This window comes from Babylonia areolata, chromosome 1 (assembly GCF_041734735.1).
Source record: "Babylonia areolata isolate BAREFJ2019XMU chromosome 1, ASM4173473v1, whole genome shotgun sequence".
NCBI classification, from domain to species: Eukaryota; Metazoa; Mollusca; class Gastropoda; order Neogastropoda; family Buccinidae; genus Babylonia; species Babylonia areolata.
Genome location: NC_134876.1, coordinates 58,864,396 through 58,870,717, shown reverse-complemented (window position 1 = coordinate 58,870,717; position 6,322 = coordinate 58,864,396). Strand labels below are relative to the sequence as shown.

General features: G+C 44.6%; 1 protein-coding gene across 5 annotated transcripts in view; it reads right to left on the bottom strand.

The window, feature by feature from the left end:
* The window catches only part of LOC143284639 (uncharacterized), an 86,758-nt gene extending 81,276 nt beyond the window's left edge, over positions 1–5,482 (bottom strand). The window contains exons 1-2 of one of the 5 annotated variants that reach the window (XM_076591526.1): positions 5,126–5,482; positions 3,623–4,043 (exon numbers count right to left, since the gene is read on the bottom strand). The gene's annotated coding sequence lies outside the window, so the exon portion shown is untranslated. Of the gene's footprint in view, positions 1–3,622; positions 4,241–5,125 lie in introns of those variants that run through there. The other 4 variants (XM_076591534.1, XM_076591544.1, XM_076591554.1 and 1 more) reach the window with 4 other exon arrangements.
* Positions 5,483–6,322: the final 840 nt, after the last annotated feature.

Here is a 6,322-nt window from a genome sequence, read left to right as displayed (position 1 = left end):
TCTATTTGTGTGACTCTGTGTCTCTCTCCCTGTCTGTCAACCTGTGCCTGTTGTCTCTATTTGTGTGTCTGTCTCTTTCCCTGTCTGTCTGTCTGTCTACCTGTACCTGTTGTCTCTCTTTGTGTGTCTCCGTTTCTCTTTCCTTCTTTCCTCTCCTCTTTTCGTCCTCTCTATCTGTCTCTGTCTCTCTGCTTCAGTCTGTCTGTCTGCCTCTCTCTCTCTCTCTCGATAAGAAAGAAAGAATGAGAGAGAGAGAGAGAGGGGGGGGGAGTGAATAGAATATTTTATTTATGGAGTGTGTGTGTGCATCAAAGCACTGTAGCGTTCAGACCACCACACCTCCAACCCACTTCAGGACGGGACGACAGGGTAGGGACGCGGAGGATATTTCCTCTGTGCCACCACCACGTGTTCACAGTACACTGGTTGTAGGTACTGCACCAGAACCTGATTTCATTTTCAACGACCGCTTTGGGCTGCGTGGGGAAAACTCCCACAGCTCCGGTGCTTCAGCAGAGCAAGGAAACGAAGTTTAGGATTCAGTTTCTTTCAAGGAGGCGTCTTCTTCTTCTTCTGCGTTCACTCGTATGCACACGAGTGGGCTTTTACGTGTATGACCGTTTTTACCCCGCCATGTAGGCAGCCATACTCCGTTTTCGAGGGTGTGCATGCTGGGTATGTTCTTGTTTCCATAACCCACCGAACGCTGACATGGATTACAGGATCTTTAACGTGCGTATTCGATCTTCTGCTTGCATATACACACGAAGGGGGTTCAGGCACTAGCAGGTCTGCACATATGTTGACCTGGGAGATCGTAAAAATCTCCACCCTTTACCCACCAGGCGCCGTCACCGTGATTCGAACCCGGGACCGTCAGATTGACAGTCCAACGCTTTAACCACTCGGCTATTGCGCCCGTCCAAGGAGGCGTCAAAACGTGGGTGCGGACTAACCCATGTACGCTGCGCCACATCTGCATGGAGTTCATCATCATCTTCTTCCTCTACTTTTTTTTTTTTTTCAAAGCGGGAGTAGATTCGTTATCTACGAATAAACTCAACGTACACTTTAGGTCCTGAGAGTCTGCCTAATGCCACAGCAGAGAGAAAGTGAGGATGGAACTGGAATTCTTAGAATAAGAAAATAATGAAGTCATTCACTCTGTGCGACCATTGTCTCTTGACAGAACTATCCACCTAACCATACAACACGGAACTATCTACTTGACCATACTAAAGAGAACCCATCCAGGTTACCATACGTTTGGCTACATAGTCATCTACCAAACTTATAGCATACTACACAGAAGCATCCACCTAATCACATCATCAAGCTAACATCTTTCAAAGTAAAATCAATAGAGTTCTAATCAACAGAGCAGACATAATGATAACACATCCCTTCCCAGTCCCCCACCCTCCTTCCCATTCCTGCCCCCCTCCCCTCCCTCCTCCTCCTTGCACACTACCCCCAACCTGTCGACTCCTCTCTGTCTTGCCTCTACCCCTCTACCCTCCACCACCACCATGACCAGTGACAGACTTTAGATACCGACAAAGCTTTTTACCACTCAGCGGGGTGGGGGGGAGTGATTCGTTTGATGTTCGCAGAACAAAAAGAAACTTATTACGCAGAACTTAACCACTCTGTCTGGGGGGGTATCGATTATAACTTTTTTTTTCTCCTTTTATTTTCTACCGTGGGGTGATCCTGTAGCAACGCTGGATTAATTTGCCAGTGTATGTGGATTAATTTGCCAGTGTATGTGCCCCCCCCCCCACCCCCCACTCCCATGTCGGTGAGTTTAGATCATGCATGAAGAATGTGACATATTGTACGATTTCGATCTCTGTTGTTTTTTGGGTTTTTGTGTGTGTTTTTTTCGTGTCTTTTTCCCCATTATTTCTTTCTTTCTTAATTCTTTCCCCCGAAGGTGATGCAGCTGATGGTGTGGTGTTCATAAATCTGAGGATAATAATGTCGCTGCGACAGAAATGAGGATAATGGTGTTACGTTGATAGGCCTGAGGACAATGGTGATGCGGTGACAGCTCTCAGGACAATGGTGTGTGGATGTGACAGAATTGAGGATAATTGTGCCGGTGTGATAGATCTGATGATAATTGTGTTGCGTCGTTAGATCTGGGTGTAATGGTGTTGCGTTGACAGATCTGAGGATAACGGCGTTGATGTGATAGATCTAAGGTTAATGGTGTTGGTGTGATAGATCTTAGGTTGTTGGTGTTGATGTGATAGATCTGAGAATAATTGTGTTGCGTTGATAGATCTAAAGCTAACGGTGTTGGTGTGCTAGATCTGAGGTTAATGGTGTTGGTGTGATAGTTCTGAGGTCAACGGTGTTGATGTGATAGATCTGAGATAATGGTGTTGGTGTGATAGTTCTGAGGTTTACAGTGTTGATGTAATAGATCTGAGATAATGGTGTTGGTGTGATAGTTCTGAGGTCAACGGTGTTGGTGTGCTAGATCTGAGGTTAATGGTGTTGGTGTGATAGTTCTGAGGTCAACGGTGTTGGTGTGCTAGATCTGAAGTTAATTGTGTTGGTGTGATAGTTCTGAGGTTAACGGTGTTGATGTGATAGATCTGAGATAATGGTGTTGATGTGATCGATCTGAGGATGATTGTTCTGCGTTGATAGATTAATGATAATGTTTCTTTCTGTGATAGATCTAAGAAGAATGGCTCTGGTGTGACTGGCCTGAGTATAGTAGTGTCGCACTGATAGATCTAAGAATAGTGGTGTTGTCGTGACAGATATATGAGGACAATTGTGTTGCGGTGACGGATCTGATGATAATACCGTGGCAGTGGATTTCTCTGTTTTGGGGTTTGTTTAGTTTGTGTTTTTCAAACGATGACAAAGCTTTACAATAGTTCTTTTGTCACATGAATCCCCACGCCCTCCCCTTTAAGCCTTCAACACAAATAAAAACAAACAAACAAATAACAAAACAAAAACAAAAACCCCCGAGGAACTCAGTGTTTTCTATGTATGCAGTACACCCAAATCTCTTTGTATGCCACAGAACAGAAACCGAAAGAAGATAGAAGGAAAAAAGCACACATTCAAATGTGACAATGAACAAATATAAAACAGCAGTTCAGTGTGTAACATACAGTCAAACAATCACACTCGGTTATATCTGATAAACAGAAAAGTAAATAGGTTTGCAGAACTGTTTAAAAGCAAGCATGCAAATGAAGACACTGATAGGTTATAATGATATATAATCATGTCGTTTTCACAAGCATATACGTATCACGTTTTGGTGAATTAGATTTCAAAATTCACATACGTCCTGCTTAACCCCTTGACTGCTGCCGACTAGTATGCTCGTCAGTGACGGGTTGTCATCTCACTGTGATAAAACTGAGCTTACGGGTCAGGTCAGGTTGTCAGTCGTCGTTTTTTTAATTTAATTTTTTTTTAACGTCATCCTCGTCGAAATGTATTATTTGTTCAGTGACATAAATCATACAATTGAAACTACACATAAAATCGAAACGATAATTTTAGGATTGATGCCACTTTGAACTAGCTTCAGTTGTAGCTCAGCAGCGAAAGGGTTAAAGCGAAGTGAGGCTGGAGGTGAGCTTACCTGACTTCAGGTGCAAGTGAAAGCCTTGCACAGCTGGCGTCCTATGACAGGGGTCAACTTCTGTGACGTCACTGATGCACGTGACGGGAACTTCAAGGTTGTTTTCCGATCTTCAGAGTCCATCCTTTTTATCCTGAACATAAGTGTTCAAGGTGAACTTTAGTGATGCCCTATGCCCATGCCCTAACTCACAGCTTCAACGATGTCCTTTTGTTCCTAAGACAACTGTGACTTGATTTTTAAGCACAACCGTGAGGTGACGTCATCGATGTCCTTCGTGAGGTTACGTCATTGCTGTTCTTTGTCCGAAACACAAGTGTGAGGTGACGTCACGGATGTCCTCTGTCCTAAACACAACTGTGAGGTTTACGTCACCGATGTCCTTTGTTCTTGAGACGTAAGTCCTTTGTCCTCGATACTACTGCAACATGAACATCAGTGATGTCACCTGTCCTTTCGACGACTGTGACCCACATATTGATCATCACTGATTTTCTTCAGCCCTTGAAGAGCTGTGTGTGTCATGGAAAGTGACATTTGTTCCCAGCACAACTGTGTGAACACATTCACGGCCAGTTAACAGTTTCAGTTTCAAGGAGGTATCAATGCGTGCGGACTGACCCATATACGCTACACCACATCTGTGCAATCGTCTTTTCTCTCTCTTTTTTTATTTATTTATTTTTTTTTTTTTAAAGCAGATGCCTTACCAACACATAAACCTAACTCATTGCTCAGACCTTGACAGCCTTCCATAGTTTTGCGGGGGAAAAAACAACAGATAAACATTGACGTTCTCTGTGTTGTACACACCTGTCACTGGGGAAAAAAAATTGTTGTCCTTTGTCATAAAACATCTGGTACTGAACGTTAAAGCTAATTAGTTGTCGTCCACGGCCGATACCGAAAAGAACAACAACTATAAACCATCTGTGGCACTGTGTCCACAACAACCAGCGAAGACTTTGACATGTGGCTTGTTTGCATTGAGAGTTGACATATTCTGGTTAAAAACAAAAAAAATCCATCACGCTACAAACAAGATATGAGCGACGCAATGAAAATTTCCGATGCTCTGAAAACCAGCCTGTGTAAATAAAATAAAATGAAATAGAATAAAATTAAAGATAAACAAATGAATAAATTCATTGATACATATATAAATTAATGAACGAAAAAATAAACAAATAAACAAATGAATAGATAAACAAATATACACATACATACATACATACATGCATGAATAAACAAATGAATGAATAAATAAATAAATAAATAGACAGAATTTAAGATAATGAAAATAAAGCTATATCCTTATCAGCTGTTTTCTTCTTCTTCTTCTCTCTCTCTCTCTCTCTCTCTCTCTCTCTCTCTCTCTCTCTCTCTCGATATCATGTTACCAGTTGCACACCAGCCTATCAATATTCATAGTTCTGTTACAAGGTCTAGAAAGAAACAAACTTGTGACAGGTGAAGAAAGAAGAAAACTTAGCTTCGACTGACCAGCGCAAACCGGCGACACGCGACTCGGAAAAGAAAACTGTGTTTCAAGCCACCACGCTTCCAGTTCCTCACCACTGTCCACCTCTTTCCTTACACACACCCGTTTAAACCATGACACGCACAGCTCCACAGTTCCACGCTCGCTTCATGCTGTGTTGTTCCCCTCAGCGTCGTTACACGTGAGTCTGCTAGCGGGTGGGTGGTGGTGGGGTGGGGGTAGGGGGGTGGAAGGCGGTGGTAAAGTAACTCCTGTTCCGTCCCCGTCCTCTCCCTTACCCCCAACCTTCTCTCTCCTTCTCTCTCCTTCTCTCCATCCCTCCTTCCCACCCGGCACTGACTGGAGACAGTGAGTGAACAGCAGCAGCAGCAGCACCAGGCGTGGTAAGGTTCACGACAGTCACTGGCCACTGTTGTCTGCACCCTGGCAGTGATGGCGAGTGGCCCTTCCCCCCACCCAACCCACCCCTATACCTCACCCAATTCTTCCAACCTCCCCCTCACCTCCCCGCACCTCCCCTCCTATCCCCGGGTTACAAACGGGTTCCACACGACGCTGCCGCTCTCTCACGCAACATGCTCGTCTCTCTGCACTGACACCTGTTGCCTGCTGGATAGGAGGAAGGCGGCAGAATGGACGAGATGCCCATCTGCCATTTACAGGGTGCGGGTTCGATTTCCGCTCTCGCCCTTTCTCCCACGTTTGACTGGAAAAATCAAACTGAGCGTCTGGTCACTCGGACGAGACAATAAACCCAGGTCTACGTGCACAGCACGCACTTGGCGCACTGAGAAAGAAACCATGGCAACAAAATGTGAGTCATTTTCGATTTGTGTTCGTACATTGTTATGTACTATCCCCTCCCCCTCCCACCCCCCAATATTCCTTGTGACCCCGGTACACTTGGTAAGAAAGGCATATTCTATTCTAAAAGTGTTGTCTTCTGGCAAAATTCTTTAGAAGAAGTCCATTCTGACTGGTGCACAAATATAGGTATACAGGCATGCCCTCATAGGCCTGACAAAGCGCGTTGGATTAATCTGTTGTCAGGTATCTGCCCAGCAGGTGTGGTGTCGCGTATATGGATTTGTCCGGACGCAGAGGCGCCTCCTTGGGGAAACTGGAAAGCTGTTGGCCTCAAGACCTGCTGTGTACATGCTCACTTGTCCTCTTGTTTCAAGCTGCCAGCCATACTCAAA